Here is an 18,634-nt window from a genome sequence, read left to right as displayed (position 1 = left end):
TTTTCTTTTTAAGTAATCTCTGCATCCAACCTGGGGCTTGAACTCATGACTGTGAGATCCAGCTCTACTAGCTGAGCCAGCCAGGCATCTCTTTTTTTTAAAAAAAAAAAAAAACCCTCAATCTATTAAAATCACTTTTTGTATTTGCCAAGTGCTTTTAGAAAGTTCTACTTGTTTTGAAAAGTAGTGAGAGGCAGGAATGAATCTTTGACAATTTTCTCATTTTACTTAACAGAAAATGGAGTCATAGGGGAGTTTTCTGTTTTGCCTTCACTTGAATATCAGTTTCATGCACACTGGAAGGTGGAAAAAAGGACGACAGATTACATAGCAATTGAAAAGTATACCTCATTTTACCAACATTTTTTTATTAGGACAGTAACTGAAATTTAAAATGAAAGACAAATCCTCTAAAATTTTATACTGTTGAATAAATCAAATGTTTTATTCCTCAAAAGTTCGTATCTTCAGTGCTTTCAAATGCTCTCAAAATGTGTCCCATATTATTTACGTAGTTTTTGTAAGCAATAACTATCAATTTCAAGAGTTTCAAAGTCACTTTGCATAAAGTGTTTTGTTTATAGAAACAAATACTTGTATTACAAGATACTTTAAAAATACAAGTGATTTCTTTTTGTCCTTAAACATGTTATTTTGCTCTCCAATTAATGTAATGGTTTGAGGAATCATGGTTAAGGTTAGATGCTGAGTAGGAAAGATGAACATGACAAGCTGAGGGACACAGTGTGCAGCTTATTTTATTGGTTTATGGCTTCATTATCCAGAATACTGCCTTTTGCACTGCGTGAGTATCTCTTGACTCTTATGACCACAGTGAATTCTGGTGTACCTGAAAGCAGTGGAAAGGTCTAGAATTTCCACAGAGGATATAACATTTTCCTTTAGCGCTGCCCCCACACCCACCTTTCTCAGATCAATTCCAGTGTGGAGGTGCCATTTAAAATGAAACTGCCTTCTAAAGAAAGAGGACTGACACAGGAAGTCCTTCCTTGGCCAACGGAAGACCAGCTTATTCAGAAAACTCATCATCAGGTTGATGTTGGCATGAGGGAAGGATGGGTGATTTGAAGATGCCAACGGTCTTTTGAGCTGTGGTCTGCCCATAAAGCCGCCAAGCTTGCGGAGGTTGTGGGACTTTGGGAAGCCAGAGTGTCTGCTTTCTCAAAATGCTTCACTTGACTGGGAAGTAACATGGTGCTGCCTTTCCATGAACTGTGTGACTGGACCTTCTACATTTTTTGCTCGATCCAAGTTATTTGAGAGTTAAACACAAAGCAAAATTGCCTGCTGTCAAGGCTACCTAAGAGACGTAGAGAAATCAGTGTTTCAGGTTTCTTATCTACTGTTAGGAACCCTTCTCTCATTTCCTTGATCCCAGGCAACCCAAAGCGGGTATCGGTAGGCATTTTAAGTTTCTTCTCACCTCGTGACTTCTTGGCTGACAGAAATAAATTAGCATGTAGTATTTATTCATATATGTAGCTGTTAGCTATTACTCCTTACGGGTAAAGTAGTTGAAACTTAACCAAAGCTTTGAGGAGGTCGTAACGGAAGGCCACGAACTTAACCATTTTAGGTTTGTGAACATTTGAACAAGTGAGCAATTTGCTGCTGCTTGTTTGCTACCCACACTGGGGCCAGCCCTGCCAGTGTCTAATCACATGAGAAGCATGCAAAGTAAATCTTAGAAAAACTACTTATTATAAATATGGTTTCCTCTGGAAGACAGGAAGCAAGCATTTATCAGGCCTGTGACTGAAAGAAGGCATTTCCAAATGAAGCCGTCCTAGATAGATTGTATGCTGTCTTGTGAACGGAACTTAAGAGCCACGTGTCCACATTCTGAAGGCTATGGGAGAGATCAAGAACTTGCCCGTTTGACTCTATGCTTCTAGAAATTTGTAGATCTGTGTGTCCATTCTGGACTGGGGCCATAAATGATTTTGACATTAAAAAGAAATTTTTTGTGTTAATGTTTAGCAAGATTGTCATATTTTTCATGTACCTCCATATTTTATTTTCATAGCTTGAGTTTAGCATGAAGCATTTTCCTCCAAGTGCACATATTTTTGCATTTTTATTTTTTTAAGTAAGCTCTGTGCCCAGTGTGGGGCTTGAACTCACGACCCCAAGATAAGGATCATGTGCTCTACTGGCTGAGCCAGCCAGGCACCCTGTCCTTAAGCATTTTTAATAGCATTTTGGTTCCCTTTTCTATATTTTTTCTCTTAGAGTCAGGTGAAAAATTGTATTGGTTCTTCTTGCAGTTGTTAATAAGTAAACATTTCTTTGTTCTTTCTTTTTTTCCAAGTAGGCTCCATGCTGGAGCCCAGTGTGGGGCTTGAACTCATGACCCTGAGATCAGGTCTGGACTGAAACCAAGAGTCAAACCCAACGCTTAACCGACTAGGTCAGCCAGGCGCCCCTTTTTGTGCTTTTTAAGGAGAACTTCCTAAAATGGTGGAAGTCAGACATTTTAAGCATAGCGTTGAAGTGTGAGGAAGCCAGTTGGAGTGACAAAGGAGGTGTTCATGCTCCGCTTAGAAATACGGAGACATCAAATATCACTTGGCAGGCCCTTTGTACAAATGAATTTTCTTTGACTCTCTCAACATAGCTGCTTTGTTAACTTTGGACTACAGTAACAGTACTTGGTTTTTAAAAATGGACTTTCACCACTGCAAATCAAGAATCCTTGAAGCAGTTACAGGATAAGGCTCTTGTAACCAACAGGCTGTTCCATTGTCCCCTAGGTCGGTCACTGCTCTATGCTTGAGTCCTTATGTTCTGTGGGTGAGCGGTCACTCTGTTTCTGTACAGTTCTTAGTGCTTAGTCAATGTTGGACATTGTGGCTACAATGGGCTGTGGCTACACTGTGGCTACATTGGGTTCCCAGAGGTAATATGGAGTCAAAGGCTTATGAAAGAGTCTGTAGAGCGTTTAATAAATGCTTTCTCTGGATTGGAATTTATGAAAAAGACATTTTTCTTCATGGACGCTAAATCCTGCATGCTTTTAACAGAGGCCTGGTTGGGACTCAATTTGTTTTCATGACTTTTCCTTTGTTATTATTTGACAGTGTTACAAAACGAGGCCTTTGCTGCTATGTTAACTTGATTGTAATTTGTATGTGTCACAAAAGGACATGCTGTTCTTCATCAATACTAAGTCAGAGCATACTTTACACCTTGGATTTTCTTTAGTCAACACCTTGCACTCAGCTGTGGACTAAGTGAGGGTGTTGAGATGAGCCGTGGGTGCTGGTTAAGCTATTTACTTGATACGGCGTCTGGAACAGCTTCATACTTTGCAAAAGAGTTTCCAGCTTATAAGAAGATGGATTCTATCTTAAGACAGGCCTTGGCTAATAGGAGAGAGGTTTGTGGGCCTCTGGGGAGTGGAGTTCCGGAGATTTGATTCAAAGAAAGGGGAGGGAGGGATGTGGTCCTGTCCCGTTTTGGGGTGAACCAGGTGTCTAGGAAGTTTTCCTTTAAGCCTGCTTTTACTCACTTGTGTCATTGTTTTAAAACCCTGCTCCCTCTGACCCTTCTCAGGAACCACATATTAAACGATAAGCGTATTTGGTAATTAAATACTTGGCCTAGAGAGAAGTAACAGCAATTGCTGTTTTCAGAAGAGAAGCTAGGTGTTTCAGAGTTTGCTAGATCCGTCCCTCCTTTTTTTTTTTTTTTAAACAGATAGAGAAACTGAGTCCTGAAAGGTTGTGACAGCCTTGAAGTTCTACAAAGAACTGAAGTAGCATATGGCTCATCTAGAAGGTAAAGATGAGAAGAGCTTCTGCTTGATGGGCACTTTCTTGAAGAGATATACTTTTGCTCAGCTTGGTGAGTATTACCCTTCTGATTATATCACTTACAATTTTTAAAAAATATGTTAAACTTAATTGAAAAAATCCATGTGTTGCTTTTAAAATGGAGGCTTTCGGTAGCGTTTAGATCTATCCATATGTTACGGTTTAGGCCAGATTAACCAGCCAATTTCAGATGTGTTTTTTTGGAAAGCTTAGATGTATAATCACTCGAAGTTTCTGTCAAATCACAGCTTGTAGAAGCTATTTCCAAACGGCCTTTCATTTACTGGTTAAATTAAGACCGCTCCTCGGGGCACCTGGCTGGCTCAGTGAGAGGAGCGTGCGACTCTTGATCTCAGGGTTGTGAGTTCGGGCCCCACGCTGGGTGTAGAGATTACTTGAAAAAAACTAAAAAAAAAAAAAAAGAAAAAAAAAAGAGATTGAGAGAGAGAGAGAGAGAGAGAGAGGCTTCTTTGAGGAAGAGATGTGCTCTTAATCGGGGCGGGCCAGCCTTCTCTGAGGTTCCCTGTGTCCTGACTGCTTCCTTTTTGCTGTCCCTCTGTTCGAATGTACCTGGGCTCCTGGTGGGCCCAGGGGCCTAGGGCCAGGGGAAGAACCCCACCAGGCAGCTCCGTCCTCCTCCCACATACTACTGGAGAGTCACAGTGAGCACATCACCTGCCAGCAAGGCTCTCCTGGGGTTCTGATCTGTCACTGGGGTAGAGAATTCTTATAACAAATGAAGGACTCCTTTCTTTGGGAAGAAGCTCAGAAAGTGACATGGGTAATATAAACTTCTAGTTGCAATCCATGTTTAAGGTCAGAGGAGAATATGGGAGTTTTTTCTCCTACACTCTCATGGGTCTTCCTTTGTTGAACACCCATTGTGTGCCAGGCTGTAAAAAGTCTGACCATATTTTTTTTTTAAAGATTTTACTTATTTTGACAGAGAGAGACACAGGGAGAGAGGGAACGCAAGCAGCAGGGAGCTGGAGAGGGAGAAGGAGGCTCCCCTCCCGGTTGAACAGGGTGCCCGATGCGGGGCTTGATCCCAGGATGCTGGGTCATGACCTGAGCTGAAGGCAGACACCTAACAGCTGAGCCACTCAGGCACCCCAAAAGTCTGACCATATTTAAGTTCATAGTGTGACACTGTGAGGAGAAGATTATGGCCTTATGTTAGGTATGAGGTCATAGATACTTAGGAGAGGTGTTCAGAACTGTCACATGCCTAAGATCACACAGTTAGTAAACAGTAGAGGTTATTGGTTAGTTCTGCTTGTCTGTTTTCACCAACCTATTCTAAGAAAAAAAATTGCGAAGTAGATGTTTGATTTGCTATTCCCTTTCTTACTTGTATATCAGTGTGAATAATAACATAGTCATCTTTCAAGGCATATATTTTTGGTTTTGCACAATTTCTGTCTGATAATCAAACTGTGTGTTTTTTAAAAAATGTTTTTTTGAAGTTGCACTATATGTCATAGACTCTGCTAGGGCCTCCGGATACCGCAGAAAATGTATATAAAACTAAGTATCATTCTTACCAAGTCTGGAGATAAAACTAGAAGGTTTATCTGTGCATATGTCATCATGTTCTTTATTGACTATCAAGGTGTTGAAACAAAGAGCCCAAGATTGTCATTTTCCCACTGACTCAATAGAATTACTAAACTAACTGGGTACTTCTTGAGGTTACTTAGTCAGCTCCTGAGGGTCTGGGGGAAATTCAAGCTAAATCATTCTCTTATTAACAATTTTTAAGGAGGGAGGTGCCATTAAGCTTTTAAGGTAGCTGTTGATTTAGACTCGCACAGCTGTGATGATGAGAAATGATTTCTGTCCCATTAGAGCTGGCTGGTATAAACGTGTGTTTTAAGCTGAATACATATGGAAATCTTAATTTCTCTACCTTTGACCAAAATAACCATCCTTCAGAGGTTTTGAATTGACAAGCAGAGAGCCCCGGCAGGTGGTGGGACACCTGTTTGGTACTGTTGTGGTGGAATCCTCCTACTCACTGTGGTGACCAATCTTTGACATTACTCCCGTTTCTCTGTCCCAGACTTCGGTCAGTTAGTGCAACTGTGCAATGTGGTTTAGAAGCTCCTAGGAACATCTCTTCTCGTAGTTCTCTCGGGTTCCTCATAGGTGTCTTAACTTTTTTTTTCTTCCAGAACATTCTGTGCTTCATACAGAATTACATGCCTACTTTTGTTTGTTTGTTTGTTTGTTTGTTTGTTTTTGTTCTGTTGATTGCTCTGGAGAAAAGAGCCTGACCTCCTGTTAAAATAGAATTATCAGACTGGAATCTGTTTTATCAAGCTCTCCCGTATGGGAATTTACCACCTGTAAAGCTATGTTCACCTCAGGTCTCTGACTGTATGTTTGCGTTTATGCCTTGAAAGTAGAGGGGGGAAATTGGAGACCCTTTAAATATTCCTGTCAGGAGAGGGCCAGTTGTAGGGGAAACCTCTCCCCAAAGAAAAACTTGATCAGATGTTTATGGTAAAGTTTCAATTTCTGAGATAAGTTAGAAGCTTTATCTGTGCACGTTTCTTTCTGTCCTTTCTTCACTGTGGAGGTATTGAAACACGGAATCCTAGGTTCAGTCCCTGCTCTGCAGAACTACCCAGTTTACTCAGCAGGGAACTTTTGCTCTCTCGAGTATGTCGTGCTGGTTGCTGAAGCCTGTTTCAGGGCCTTTGTGGTTCTGGGGCTATTTCCCCAGCAGTATCTGGGTCATGCTTGGCTTGAACAATGGCTCCTTCATCTTGGTTCAACAAAGTGCCTAGGGCTGGAATCATTATTTTTTTGCAATGTCCGTCTTTTTGTCTTAGCTCCTTGGTCTGCTACTCATGTGACATTCTCCATGTGCCTATCTGAGATTGTGCTTCAGATACAGGACTAAAGCACTTTCTAGGTGGTACACTTCAACAACAGGAAATTTTATTTAACCACCAAAAGATCACATACAACCATTCCTCAGGTGAAATTTTTCCATTGGCACCACTATGACTCACTCTAGTGCTGGCGGTGGTGGGTTGTATCTTGAGAAGCGTTTAGAAGACCATGTATTTACACTCCCTGCATTTCTCCTTAGTAACTTGACACTCATTTCTATTTCTCTGTGTCATTGTTTCATGTCCGTATTCTCTACTGAAGGTCAAATTCTGTGATACCAGGAGCTGTCATCGTATTGCCTCACATACACAGTAGCTGTCTAGTCAACACTTGCTGTTCTGCAGAAAATAAAGTGCACTTGAACTGGGACCCTGGAACTTGGGCTCCGGTCCCATTTTTACCTCAACAAGTCTACGACCTTGAGCCACTCACTTCCCATGTCTAGAACAGTCTCCTCATCTTGTGAAATAAGGCCATGGGCAGGGAGATTCATGAGGTCGCTTTCGGCATTATGAGTCTCGGTTTGTGTCTGACTAAATGGAGGAAGAATTGCAGCCAGCCAGTCAGTTGAATGCCACGACTTTGTTTCCATACCCAGGCTGAGAGCATGGAAGTGTCCTGCCTTGGGCTGGGAATGGCTGGCCCACTGCCTTCTCGAGAAGTCTATGCCAGAACCCGAGTCACCTCCTTTGGGACATCTGAGGGCAGTGTTTTCCAAACTTTTTCCTGTAGCAGCTGCCTTCTCTTCACAATAATAAAAGATTTAAAAAAGATTGAACATTATATGTGGGGGAGAAGCCATGTTGGTGCTTAGCCTGTCCCTGGGTATATGCTGTGTATAAGAGGGAAGAATCTGAGAAGGCGGTTCAGAGCGTACTCGCTCTGGTGGGAGAGGGTGTAGAGACCCTGTGGCCTTCCCTGACCATCTCTACACTTAGACTTGACCCCACCTCCCATACCTACCTGCCACCCCCCAGTATCCCCTCTACCCCCATGGTTCCCAGCTCTCATCATAGAACAGCATTCTGGCCTGGCCAGGTGATAGGCATTTGGGTGACCGCAGTCACTGTACGGGCCTAGTGGTGTGGGACGGGCCAGTCTCAGAAACAAGAAATCTGCGATTTACCCCCTCAGCACCCTTCCCTGAGCCTCCCTGAAACTGCCCCTGCTGTTACCTGATTACTGCCAAGAAGGCTGGAAACCTCTCTGCGACAGTCTGAAAGGTCCTGGATCAGATTGTCTCTTCTCTGATCCGGGACAAGTCAAACAATCCAATAAGGTTTTTTTACACCCATTCCTAAAAAACCCACAACCTATCCAAACACACTGGAGTTGAAATCCATAACCTCTGCAGTCCTATAGTCCTTAGTAAAACCAGATTCATGGTTTGAAACCTTCTGAAAAAGACATTTCCAGTCCCAGATGGTTTCACCGATAAATTCTAACACACATTTCAGGAAGACCTAACACCAGATTTTAGACCATGTCTTTGAGAACAAGAGAGTAAACTTGCCAGTTTATTTCACAAGGCCAGCATTATTGATACCAAAAGATGGTAAAAAGCAAAAACAACAGTGACAAACCCACAGACCAATATCTTCATGAACACGGACCAAAGGAGATTCTAGAAAGGATGTCAGCAATATTGTCAAATTTATGTGTATGTAGTTGTTCTGTTCCTCTGTCCTTTTAATGTCAGTGGGATCCGCAGTCATACTCCACCCCATCTTACATTAGTAAGAAATGAGTTTTTTCCTTATCAGTCTTACTAGAGGCTTAACAATGTTGATATTGTCAGAGAACTGGCTTTTGTTTCCATTGATTTCTTTCCCCCTATTTCTTAGCTTTCAATTTCAGTTATTTCTGCCCTTATCCTTAATATTTCCACATCTTCTTGCGTTGGATGTATTTTGCTCCTTATTTTCTAGTTTGTGCAGATGGAAACTTACATTAGTGATTAGAGACCCTTCTTTTTTTCTAATATAAACATTTAATATAAATTTCCCTGGAAGCACCATTTTTAACCACATGACACACATTTTGTTGTGTTGCATTTTTATTTTGTTCAGTACAAAAATTTTTTTCTCACTTGAAACTTTTTGACCCATATGTTATTTCGAAGTATGTTGTATAATTTCCAAGAATTTAGAAATTTCCCTTTTCTCTTTTTTGTTTCTCTTTTTATTTCTAGTTTAATTTCATTATGATCAGAAGACATACTTCGTATTGTTTCAATTCTTTTCAATTTGTTTAAGTTTTATACTTCAGGGTCTGGTTAGTCTTGGTGAATGTTTTATGAGTACTTTAAAAGAATACATATTCTGTTTTTGTTACTGTTTTGTAAATTCTCAATTCAGTTGGTTGGTGGTATTTTCTGTTTATTATTTCTATATATTATTGAGAGTGGAATGTCAAAGCTTTCAACTATGACTTTAGATTGATCTCTTTCTCCTTCGAATTGTCAGTTTTGGCTACCTTTATTTTGAAGGTTTGCTGTTGGGTACAACTGTATTTAGGATTGTCATGTCTTGTCAAGTTGACCCTTTTAACATTATGTAATACCTTTCTTTGTCCCTGGCAATGCCATTGTCTTTGCTTTGAAGTCAATTTATTTTGTGTGTGTGTGTGTGTGTGTGTATAAAATAAGATTTTTATTTTTTTTTAACTAATCTCTATACCAGCCTGGGGCTCAAACCTATAACCCCAAGATCAAGAGTTGCATGCCCCAATGACTGGACCAGCCAGGTGCACCCCCCCGCCACCTGACTCTAGCTTTCTTTGGAATGGTTGTGCATGTTAATACCTTTCTCTTCCTTTTACTTATTAACCTATCTACTAACACTGTATTTCAAGTGAGGTTTTTTTTTTTTTTAAGATCTTGTGTATTTCAAGGAGAGAGCACAAGAGCATGAGCAGGGGGAGAGGGAGGGGAGAGAGGGAGAAGGAGCAGCAGACTCCCCGCTGAGTAAAGAGCCCATTGCCAGACCCTGGGATCGTGATGCTTAATCGTCTGAGCCACCCAGGCACCCGTCAAGTGAGTTTTTGTGAAGATACAGTTGGTTCCTATTTTTAAATTCATTCTCACAGTCTCTGTCCTTTAATTTACCTGTGTAGACCATTTTAATTGAGCATAATTATTGATATGCTTGGATTTATGCCTACCTATTTGCTAGCGTTTTATTTTTAATTGATCTCTTATGTGTCTTGTGTGTCTCCTCCTATCTTTTTTTGTGTGTACGTGTGCCTGCTGTAAGGATTACAATGTCCATACTTTACGGGAGATTGGGATTCAGCATTTTACCACTTTAAGTGGACTGTGGGCACCTTACCACTCTTGTTTTGTTACATTTTTCTTAGGGTTACAGTGGCATACACTGAAAACCCCATAGACCATGTTCTAATTTTTGCTTTCAACAAAGAACTTAAGAGGAGAAGTACAGTGTTTTATATTTACCCAGATGTTTACCATTTCTGCTGCTCTTTCTTAATTCCTGATGTTCTGTGTTTCCTTGTGGTATCATTTCCCTTTTGTCTAAAGAGCTTTCTTTAGCTATCATCTTAGAGGAAGTCAGCTGCCAGTAAGTGATCTTAGTTTTCCTTCATCTGCGAGTGTCTATATTTTACCTTCATTCCTGAAAGATCTATTTGCTGGATATAGAATTCTGTGTTGGCAGTTCTTTCCTGAGGAGAGCTTAAAATATATCGGGCCACTTCTCTCTCTCATGCATGGTTTCTAGTAAGGAATCCATGGCCATTTGAGTTTTTGTGCTTAGAGGTAATATGTCACTTTTTCCTCTCCCTGCTTTCAAGATTGTTTTGTGTCTCGTTTTCAGCACATTTTTCTTTGGAATTATCCTAGGGGCGGTTTACTCTGCTTTTTGAATTTGTAGATTTATGTCTCTTGGGAAATTTAGCAGGCCTTCCACCACTAGTTTGTTATATTTTGTTTCTGCAGTGCACCATTGCTCTCTTTTTTGGACTTCATGACACAAATGGCAGACCTTCTGTTATTGTCCCTTGAATCCCTGGGGCTCTGTTGTTTTGTTTTAGATCTTTTTTTTTCTTTTTGTTGTTCACATTGGCCAATTTCTGTGGCTCTGTCTTCAAGTTTGTGGATTCTTCTCTCCATGCTGCACTGAGCCCATCCAGGAAGATTTTATTTCAGTTATTTAATTTTTCAGTTCTAGAATTTCCAACAGTTCTTTATAGCTTCTGTATCTCTGCTCAGACTTCTGTTCTAATGTTGCTTTCAAGATGGTTTATGATTGGTTGCTGGTATATGCTATAATTGCTCTTTTCAAGTCTTTGTCAGATAGTTCAAACATCTGTGTCATCTCAGCATTGGCATCTGTTGATTGTCTTTTCCCATGCTGAGTAATTCTGGATTTTATCCAGGACATTTTGAATGTTATGTTATGAGGCTCTGGATCTTGTTTAAATCCCATGGAGAACGCTGATATTTTTGTTGTCGCAGGCAGTCGATTTGGTTATGTTCACAGAACGAGTTCTAACCCAACTTTCTGTGAGCTGTGGTCCCAATGTCAGTTCCGTTGGCAAGGACTTGGCAGTGCTGTATGGACATGTTGGATGGGTATGCCCTTTGGTGAGCCATCTGGGACATTGGCCTTTCTAGAATATTCTCGTAGTCTCAGGTGGGCTGTTGAGGATGAGATCCATGCATGCCAAGCTTGTGGGTGAGCTTGGGAGTTTATAAACCATTTATATGGTGCCTTTCCTGAACTTCTCCCTCTACATAAGTTCTTCAATACTTTCCAATTCCATAGGGCTTCCCTTGGTCATTTAGCTAGAAGTCTTGGGATTTCATTACTGCCCTGCCATGAACTTCCACAGCTTTGCCCACATCCCTGCACCAAGTGACAGGAGTACAGAGAATAAAAATTGGCATGGTTTTACCCATCTCCTCAGAGCCACAGCACTGCCGAACACAGAGGAAGGCTTTCATCCCTTGGGTCTGAACGGTTCTGCAGGCTGCCATTGCAGGGGTTGTGACCCAAGAGAACAGGGCAAAGGAAAAAAGGTGGGAGATTGCCCCCACTCTCTGAGCATCAGGAGTTCTTAACTGCTCTGTGAGTCAGAGCTACTGGGCATCTCCAGGCTTGCTCTCTGTCAGTTCTCTGTGCCCGCCGACAGTGTGTGGGGTTCAGGCTTGGGGCATATGGGAGGAGAAAGTCATGGTAAACTCACTGGCAGGTGAGGTGGTATTTCGAATTCCTCTCTTTCCTAATCTGGCTGCTACTATATACTTTTCAGAGTCCTCAAGTAGCTGCTCTGTGCAGTCTGTCCAGGTTTTTATAGTCTGGTTCGCTGGGAAAAACAGGGTGGAAGGTGCTCACTCTATTTTCTGTAGAACCGGAACCTCTGTGTCCATTTTTGAATGTGTAGAATAGGAGGAGTATAAACAATGGATGCATTAAACTGCCTTATTTTAAGAAAGATTTTATTTACTTAGGAACAAGCACAAAGAGGGGTAGTGGCAGAGGGAGAGGAAGAAGTGGGCTCCCTGCTGAGCAGGTAGTCCAACACAGGGCTCGATCCCAAAACCCTGGGATCATGACCTGAGTGGAAGGCAGCCGCTGAGCCCACTGAGCCCTCCAGGCATCCCCAGTAACTGCTTCTTAATGTCACTCCCCCCAGCTTGACATCTTTGCTTGAGAAACTGACCTTAGGTTGCCCCCATGCATCTTTTAGGAGGAAGGCAGGATTAATACTGCCAGTCATCTGATGAAATAAAAAAATCGCTTCTTTTTTTTTTTAACTCTACGACTGAAAGTGAATGGGAGTGTTTTTCTCATTACGCTATTTATTTAAATGAAAACTCTTTTTCAAAGACATAAGTTAATGCATCCAACTCAGAGGATTTCTGAAAGCCTTTTGGTCCATCCAACTAGATAAGGACCACGAAGAGAAGGCTTGTGGAGATCCAAATCCCAACAGGCACCCTCTCTGAGAAGGAAGGAAGTATTTCTTTTTTTTTTTTAATTGTTTGACAGACAGAGATCACAAGTAGGCAGAGAGGCAGGCAGAGAGAGAGGAGAGAGGAGGAAGCAGGCTCCCTGCTGAGCAGAGAGCCCGATGCGGGCCGATCCCAAGACCCTGGGATCATGACCTGAGCTGAAGGCAGAGGCTTAACCCACTGAGCCACCCAGGCGCCCCAGGAAAGAAGTATTTCTTCAACGAAGATCACTTTGTCATGCTTCTGTACCCTGTGTGAGATGCCAGAAGCTGTATGTGCTTATAATTCCTGGAGAAGGGATTAGCGGGTAAGAGTTAAAATAGTTGCACTAGAATGGGAGAGCTCGCTTCCATGAAAATTCGTCCCCTTTAGCTCAATGGCGAAAGGCGTCACTAGGGTGGGGAATGATGAAGACCTGTTATTCAGGAGGGGTGGGGAGCAGGAAGCTCTGCTGGTGTTAGAGGAGAATGGAATGTTTTAGGGAGCGGGGGTTTGTCATTTCCAGGAGCAGGGCGGGCAGCACGGTGGGAAGGTCTGGCTCCAGCTGGAGCCCACTCACAGGATGTCAGGGGGAAGTGTGACTAAGGTCACGGCCACGCCACGTGGTGGGCCAGCTGGAGCCAGAGCAGGGGCCGCTGTGGCCACACATCCTGAGTTTCCATGGTCTAACGCAGTGGGTTTGAAAAGAAAGGGGGGATGCAGGATGCTGGCTGGGCGTGCGGCGTGCGTGGGCTGTTCTGTGTTAAGTGACAGTGGGCGGAGATTACAGCATTTCATCTTCTTTTCCTTTGACACCTTTTAAAGATACAACCCACGGTTTTCAAGGGTTTATGCCTGGTGTCTGCCAGAGGGCTCTTAAACCTCTTCGGATCCTTAGGAGCCCAAGGAAGAATTTCATTGGAGTACTATTTGCAACAAACCTGGAAATGGAAAATTAGATGGAGAGTTCAAAATGCTGTTCCCGTGAAGCAGTTTATGAGGGGTTATTTTGACATGTGTCTCAGGATTTTGAGACGCTTCCGTATCTGAAAAGTCTTACATACATTTCTCGTAACTTTTCTTTGGAGAAGGGCTGTTCAGGATGTGCAGCAGGTTAAGTTTCAGAATTGTAACAGCTTTAGGCTGTTGTCATCCAGTTTTGACAGACTGAATGTGCACTTAGAGGAAATGGAATGTACTTCTAGTCACGGGAGTACATTGTACCTAAGGAACTCAGGGTTTCAGCTGTGATTAATATTTCGCTGATGAGTTTTCAACTCTGTGCCATGCTCAAACTCTGCCTCTACTTGAACACTGCCTACTAGTTCTTTTATTTCCAAGATTTTAAAAATTTATTTATTAGAGAGAGAGAGAGATCACAAGTAGGCAGAGAGGCAGGCGGGGGGCGGGGAGCAGGTTCCCCGCTGAGCAGAGAGCCCGATGCGGGCCCAATTCCAGAACCCTGGGATCATGACCTGAGCCGAAGGCAGAGGCTTTAACCCACTGAGCCACCCAGGTGCCCCTAGTTGTTGATTGTAAAATGATAAACTGAGCCCCAGAAAATCGGTCCGGGATTTTTACCCTCCATTTGCGAAGATATGAGAAGGTCTCACATGCACATTTTTAATTTCTTAGAACAAAAAACATACTACTAAAAAGTATGAAGTATGAATCTTTCCTCCTTTCCTCCCACCCCCCAACAAATGATAAAATATGCTTTATGGCATGAGGAAAAGGGCTTTTCTTTACATGACTAGGTAGTTTGAATTCTAACCATTTGACTTCAAGTGTCACCATAGAAACATGGGTGGGAGGCTGTGAGTACTGTAGGCTGTTACTGTCAGACATCTCTGGCAAGAATTCATCGAAGTGTATAAAGCATTTCCTTTAAAGTGCTAAGTATTTATTTAGTTCCGGTGTTCTTCCTAAAAATTAAAGACTTGCATTCCTCCTACGGAGAGAAAAGATAGACGAAATCACAATCTTTAGTTCTAGTATTTTGAATGTAATTGGCATATTCAAAATATGTGCACTTACCTTCAAAATACGATTCCTGGAAGAGACAGGTGTCTGCTTGAGAAGCTGTGACTTCTTCAGCAGCAAGAAAAAGTGGGAACCCACCCACATTTCTTGAGTGCCTCTTTTGTGCCCTCCGGGAAGCAGCAGGTCACCCATTCTGCTTCTGGTTTCTTGAAGTCAGTTTGCAGAGTGGAAAGAAAGTTCATGAACAGGTTGATTGGTGTGGCTTTGGCTGGGTCAGGAATGATGAGAGAGAGAGAGGGAGGGAGGGAGGGAGAAGCTGCGCAGATAGGTGTGTTTGGGGAATAGAGTTCTCAACTGAGGATGACTTTGTCCCCAGCGGACATTTGGTAGTATTTGCAGCTGTGTTGGGGGCGGCGTGTGGAAATGCTGTTGGCATCTAATGGGTGGCGGAGACCAGGAATGCTGCTAAATATCCTGCAGTGCACAGGACAGCCCTCCCCATCCCCCCAACAACAAATGATCTGGTTCCAAATGTCAATAGTGCTGATGTTAAGCAACCTTGACTTAAAATTAACACAGAGAATAGCCGTGAAAGCCAAGTCCTCCCTTCTTCACAGAGATGTATGGAAGACATTTTAGCTGGAATTCCTCCATCTTAGCAAATAACTCTATCTAAAGATTATTTCTAGATAGTTCTACTCTCACGAAGTAGAAACTCTAGCTTACTAACAAAAGGATTTGCTTGTGATTTCTGGGCTCCAAATATTTTTTCGGTTTTCATTTTCAGGATACACTTCTTTTTCTCCAGTCCCAATTTCCTTCATTATAATTATGGTTTCTACTTCTACTTGATCTCTTCACCATAGAGGTAATAATTAGCCGGTGACCATTCAGCGTGAAGTATTCTTTTGTCCTGGGTATTTGGAGCCTGCGATTATATTGCCCCTGAGACTCAGATATCATCAAGCAGCCAGGAGTGCTAGAGGGTGTGAGCATTGCTTAGGTCAATACCAAGCATAAGAAATAGTAGGGTCACAAAGTCAGAATATAATGCACTATAAGAATCTGGTGGCATGAGTATGTGGTTCTTGTTAAGAAAACAATGAAGTTCAACTGAAAAGAATTTTTTTTTGGAAGTTTGTTTATTCACTTATTTTTAGTCCTCTCTACACCCAGTTTGGGGCTCGAACTCACGGCCCTGAGATCTGGAGTTGCATGCTCTTCCGACTGAGCCAGCTGGGTGCGTCTCAATTCTATATATCGGGCGCCTGAGTGGCTCAGTGGGTTAAAGCCTCTGCCTTCGGCTCAGGTCATGATCTCAGGGTCCTGGGATCGAGTCCGGCATCGGGCTCTCTGCTCAGCGGGGAGCCTGCTTTCCCCTCTCTCTCTGCCTGCCTCTCTGCCTACTTGTGATCTCTCTCTCTCTCTCTGTCATATAAATAAATAAATTCTTTAAAAAAATAAATTCTGTATATCAATGTTTAGCTTGTGCCTGGAGATCTGGAGATGGAGTTGCAAGACCTCAGCTGTTCAGGGGTCTTGGGCTCCCATCTGCCATCCTTTCTTCAGCATTCCAAGTGGTCATAGATTTGTAAAAGCTAATGTACCCATAGTGTCTGGTGCAGTCCATCATTCTTAGACATTCTGGAACACTTACTGCTGTTTAAAATGCCAGAACACTAAAATCAATGAAGAGATAGAATGGGACTAAGGCAAGAGAAGAAAGCTGGAGGACAAGAAATGGAAGGTTTGTGAAGAATGGGAAGTGTCAAATACACCCCACCCAGGGGTGCTTTCTGCATGTCGGAAATGTATTTGAGCACCTAGCAAGGTGAGAGTTCTTTAGGCACTGGGGATGCAGTAGAGAGAGAGAAGGATAGGATTTAGCCCGAATTGAAAGGTAGAGGGAACAGCAGATAGAACATTCTAGTCTGTTGCTTTTATAAAATAAAACCATTTATCATAGTCCTGGGAGAAGAGCGCAGGAAGTGTGCTTAATTACCTGAAAAGGAAGTATCTCCACCCTCTTCAGATAATATTGTAAAAAGATTCCTCCACTTTCTATCCAAACAGAGGTGTATATGGGAATAAAATAACACACAAGTAAAATGGTCTTCTCAGTTATAGACATTAACAGTCTATTTGGAAAAAAATAGAGACCTCCCCTATAGTACCATTTTAAAAAATCACTGAACATGGAATCATAGGCCTTTGTTGTCGTGGTTGACTGAATATTAACCTTTTGCCTGCTAACAATTCAGATTCCACAGGAAAATACAAAACAGCCTCATTATTTAAAACGATATTTAGGGGCGCCTGGGTGGCTCAGTCATTTGAGCATCTCACTCTTGATTTCGGGTCAGATCATGATCAGGGTCCTGAAATCAAGCCTCTGCTTACCTCCTTATGCCCTGGGTGGAGCTCCTCGCTTAGCAAGGAGTCTGCTTGAGTTGCGCTGTCTACCTCTTCCTCCTCTTCCTCCCCCTCAATCTGTCTCAAATAAATAAACAAGCCTTAAAAAAACCTCCACAATATTTAAAAGATATACCCTTGGACCTGAAAAGACTTACATATTATATTGCTCTTTATTCATTTTTCCTACTGATTTTTTTTTAAACTTACTGAGTGAGACAGAATCTACTTAAAAGCCTAAGTGATTTTTACTCAGGGACTGTTTTCTTCTTTGTTTCTCCTCAGTTTTAATCTCTCAAAGAACCTTTTCCAGTTTTTTAGAAACTTGGCATGAGTTCTAACCTTTTATCTGCTTCTAACAGGGTGGCTCTGAGGGAGGCCCTTGCCCTCTAATACCAAGTTTGTTAACTATTAGAATGAGGGAGGGGAAAAAATGGTGGCCAGCAAGATTGGCAAAGATAAACCTCGAAGCCAGTTAAAGATATGTGAAGTTCATTATGCTGTTCTCTCAACTTTTGTGCATGCTTTTAAGAAGTTCCATAATAGAAGTATATATTTTTTAAAGATCAGCAGAAATAGATAAAAGTGTTTCTTGTTCCAGCACTACCTTTGGTGTTCTTAAAATGTCAGGGGGAAGATCTGAATTTACTTCGAGGCCAAGTGCAAAGGCAGGCATGGTATGGGATCAGTTCAGGATCTGTCTTTGGTTAGTGGAAGATGAAGGGAATAGGTGTGCGTGTTTGAAAGGTGATCAAAGTTCCTTAGCTGTGACTAGTGAGTCTTGACCCACCTAGGCCAGGCTTGCTTTCTTTTGGGGGGGGGCATTTTCAAAAGCGACTTAAAAAAAAAAGTTTATTTATTTAATTAATATCAACACCCAATGTGGGACTTGAACTCCCAACCCTGAGATCAAGAGTCATATGCTCTACCAACTTTTCCAAGGAAACCCATCTGTAGCTTATCCTCTTCAGCCCCAGGTTTTTTCCTTTCCCCTGAAAATTGGCCTGATCTTTCTGTTGCTCTGAGCAATGGTATTATGTTCCTAGACTAGATGTGGTACCATCGCCACAGTCTTTAATGCTCTTAGCAAGATGATCAGGAATTTCTTTAGTCCTGGCATTCCTAGGACCTGCTAATTTCTGGGACACTTTGGTCTTTGCCCTGAAGCTCTGATTAAGTGTCTTCCTTTGGTGCTTACATTTCTGGAGCCAACTCCTCATTATGTTGTAAGAGTTGTTTCATTTTGATGTATGGGATACCCCTTAGGTAGAACTATTCCCTGGTGTTTCTTGAAACTCACTGATTACTCAAACATCATAGTCAAGTCCAGCCAGAGCTACTGAGGACAGTGACTTGGGGATCCATCTTAAAAACCTTAGAAATCCATTTTGTTCTATTTGTTCAAGAGATGTTCCTAGCAACCCCATGAGTATGCATGTGTATCTCTTAGTTTTTCTGATAAGGACCAGGGCACTCTGAAGGGCAAAGACTCAGAGCCCAGGTCCTCCCCGCTTTCTGAGCCTGGAGACAGATGAAGCGCCACCTACCA

The 18,634-nt window shown here is 42.2% G+C and overlaps 1 long non-coding RNA gene across 1 annotated transcript in view; it reads left to right on the top strand.

Moving 5' to 3' along the window:
* LOC116582780 overlaps positions 1-18,634 on the top strand; it is a 43,017-nt gene that overhangs the window by 7,838 nt on the left and 16,545 nt on the right. Inside the window, exon 2 of the long non-coding RNA XR_004282516.1 lies at positions 3,721-3,867. This is a non-coding gene — a long non-coding RNA (uncharacterized LOC116582780). The remainder of the gene's footprint in view (positions 1-3,720; positions 3,868-18,634) is intronic.

This window comes from Mustela erminea, chromosome X, assembly GCF_009829155.1.
Source record: "Mustela erminea isolate mMusErm1 chromosome X, mMusErm1.Pri, whole genome shotgun sequence".
In the NCBI taxonomy this organism is placed as follows: Eukaryota; Metazoa; Chordata; class Mammalia; order Carnivora; family Mustelidae; genus Mustela; species Mustela erminea.
The sequence above is the reverse complement of the archived record's forward strand: the minus strand, read 5'-3'. Positions and strand labels throughout refer to the sequence as shown.